This window comes from Protomyctophum parallelum (genome assembly GCF_964188405.1).
Source record: "Protomyctophum parallelum genome assembly, chromosome: 10".
NCBI lineage: Eukaryota > Metazoa > Chordata > Actinopteri > Myctophiformes > Myctophidae > Protomyctophum > Protomyctophum parallelum.
In genome coordinates, this window is record NC_139704.1 from 51195989 (window position 1) to 51199832 (window position 3844).

Below are 3844 nucleotides of genomic sequence, written 5' to 3' on the forward strand. Positions count from 1 at the left end.
TATTATAATTATTGTTTCCATTATGTGGATAATTGTTTGAGTAAAATCTTCCGCCGCAGTCTGAAAACCCACCTTTTCAGACTCCATCATGGCCCGTAGCACTTACCCTAGCCCCTTAGATAGCACTTTATGTAGACTTAGATAGCATTTGATACAGACTTATAGCATGTTATGTAGACAGCACTATAATTGCATTTTATGTAGTCATATAGTCATAGCACTTTATAGTACATTTGTATAGTATAGTATAGTATAGTATAGTATAGTATATATATGTGTATAGTTTATATGTATAGTTTATATGTATAGTTTCATTAGATATTCCACTCTTACGTTCTTAGTTTACACATGTTTCATGACCTACTTTTTATGTATGTGATGTATTGCCATGCTTTCTGTTCTTGCTGATTGTAAATCGCTCTGGATTAAGAGCGTCTGATAAATGGATTAATAAATGGATTAAGAGCGTCTGATAAATGCCTAAATTGTAAATTGTAACTTTAAATGTGTGAATTGTGATGTCTAATGAATCCAGGGTCCCGTTTCGCGAAACTTGGATTAGGGATTAAACCAGGATTTAACCGGGATACCCATGTCTTAATATATCCTGGATCAGCGATGAACTGGTTTAAACCAGGATTTAACCGGATACCCATGTCTTAATATATCCTGGATCAGCGATGAACTGGTTTAAACCAGGATTTAACCGGGATACCCATGTCTTAATATATCTGGATCAGCGATTAACTGGTTTAAACCAGGATTTAACCGGGATACCCATGTCTTAATATATCCTGGATCAGCGATTAACTGGTTTAAACCAGGATTTAACCGGGATACCCATGTCTTAATATATCCTGGATCAGCGATTAACTGGTTTAAACCAGGATTTGACCGGGATATCCTGTCTTAATATACAGTATCCTGGATCAGCGATTAACCGGTTTCATGAAAGCTGGTTAATCTTGCCAGATTAAGTTGCCGGTTAACCTGGATATGTTGAGGCTTGATTGAGGTTTCATGAAAGCAATGCCACACTAGTTCACTAGGAAAGACCAAACATCAGACATGGGAACCCTTTAAGATGGTTTATTGAACGAGGGTGGAGTATGGTCATTGCTGTCACGAATGCCATTGCATGAAGTAAGAAAGCGGGGTATGGTTGTCTATGGGAGCGTATCATGCGCAGCATGAGACGCACAACATAAACATCCATGGCATACAACATGGTGGGCCAGCATGGTCGTCTATGAGTGCGCTCCACATGCGAAGCATGGGACGCGCAGTATATACGGCCAGGCATGGCAGCAAGGTCGTCCATGGGTGCGTAGAGTGCGAAGCACAGATTACGCACGACATGAACGGCCAAGCTTGGAATACGTAGTGAAGCAGCATGGTCGTCTATGAGTGCTCCTCATGCGAAGCATGGGGAGCGCAGTATAAACGGCCAAGGCTTGGAATACTTAGTGAGGCAGCATGGTCGTCTATGGTGCGTAGAGTGCGAAGCACAGATTACGCACGACATGAACGGCCAAGGCTTGGAATACGTAGTGAAGCAGCATGATCGTCTATGAGTGCGCTCCACATGCAAGCATGGGACGCGCAGTATAAACGGCCAGGCATGGAATACATAGGGAAGCAGCAAGGTCGTCCATGGGTGCGTAGAGTGCGAAGCACAGATTACGCACGACATAAACGACCAAGGCTTAAATGAATACATAGCGGGACCGAGGTTCGAGGGGGCGGACCCAGATACTTTGGCTTAGGGGTCGAGGCGTGGGCCTGAGTGATATAGTAGAAACCCCTTCTGGAACCTGCAGAGTATGGAGAAGGGAGGGAGGGTGGGTTACAAGAAACTGGCACAGGCATTTTTTGACGGTTGAGTTTAAGTACCCACGGTAATGGGCGACGTAGGAGTGGCCAGGCTAGTTGGAAGTGGGTGAGTGGTGGCATGGTTGGCAAGGGTGGAGTATTGGTTGGCAAGGGAGGAGATGGCAGGCAGGTGGGTTGTCTTCTGCTTGGCCAAACCTCCCGAACCTTTGTTGTTTCCAACTCCATTTACCATGGAAACTAATGCTGTGGACTTAGCCTGCTCCGGACCATCAATAATAAATCATCATAAGTATATTATTCATCATCAACCGTGCATGGTGAGACGTAGTAATCAATGATAAATCAATGATAAATCAATGATAAGTATATTATTGGTAGGTTCGGGGTGTGACACAAACTGACCTCTGCTCTGTGTTCTGATCACAGCTGATATCGACACGCCTTTTATGACCTTTTATGGTATGTGTGATATCGGGTGAAAAGCTGACATGTTCCTTTTTCATTACTGTTTGAAAGTAAAACATTGATAGCAGATCTACAAGCTCACAACGCGGTCGCCAGCTTGTAGATCTGCTATTATCACTACTTTTGTTCGACACTCTCATTGACGATGTGAGGCATTCGGTTGTGGACAAATAATAATAATCACACCCGTGTGAAGTGAGGGGCACTAATATATTAAAGTCTAACTCATGTTGATGTAATGGTGATGTAAAACAAACGGTGCCGACACAAACATTAAACGCCGTTAACAATAAAGAGACAATATGACGTATTCCCTTCATCGTTTTTAAAACAAACATCACTGCACTGGCTTCCGGTTGTTTTTAGATTGATTTTAAATTTATTTTACTTGTCTATAAAGCTCTCAATGGTCTCGCACCTTCCTACCTACATGACTGCCTGCCTAAATATGTCCCAACCGCCCGCTAAGGTCTTCCACTGCTGGCCTGCTCGCTTTGCCTAAAAAAATGGCCAACTAAAAAATACGGGGAAGCAGCTTTTTGCTTCTACGGGCCGTCGGCATGGAACAAACTCCCACTGTACCTTCGTCAGGCAGCCTCGGTAGACATTTTTAAAGCTCAGCTCAAGACCCACTTCTACAACATTGCTTTTAATTGATCTTTTATTTTTTGTTATTCATGTCCTCACTGTATTGCATTACTGCTTGTTTTTTAATGTCGTTGCCTTGCTTTTCTTTTTATTCTCCATTGTTCTGTAAAGCACTTTGAGCTGCATTTCATGTCATGAAAGGTGCTATACAAATAAAGTTTTATTATTATTATTATTATAAAGACAAACATTAAACCTGTGTATAGGAGGTGCTAACGCCCCTCAAAAATAAATACAAAAAATACAAATGAAAATAAAAGGGTGAAATGTGGAGATACGAGGTTCTCCGCCCGGCGACACAGCGATAACACATTGCCGGGGTTTGTGATTGGCTAAGAATAAATAAACCAGTTGATGACAGTGCGAAGCGGACCTCGACCGCCAACCACCTTTAGGAATCTCTAACAAACATTCAGAGAGAGAGAGAGAGAGAGAGAGAGAGAGAGAGAGAGAGAGAGAGAGAGAGAGAGAGAGATAGAGAGAGAGAGAGAGAGAGAGAGAGAGACAGACAGAGAGAGAGAGAGAGAGAGAGAGAGAGAGAGAGAGAGAGAGAGACAGACAGACAGAGAGAGAGAGAGAGAGAGACAGAGAGAGAGAGAGAGAGAGAGAGAGAGAGAGAGAGATATGGCCTTATTTATCACAGGCCTTTATAGACAGTAGAATATCATCCTTTAGGTCACCCTGTCAATACACTCCGACATGACGAAGAGTAAGAAGGACCAGCGCTCGGGTCAGGGCGGCTCGGGTCAGGGCGGCTCGGGGTCCAGGGCGGGTCGGGTCAGGGCGGGTCGGACAACCCAGGACTGGAGCTGGACGAAGTCACTTTCCAGGTGAGAGAGAAGAGTTCATTATAGTTTACCTGTGATGAGGTCACAGGGAGGCCAACTGGCGGCCCGGG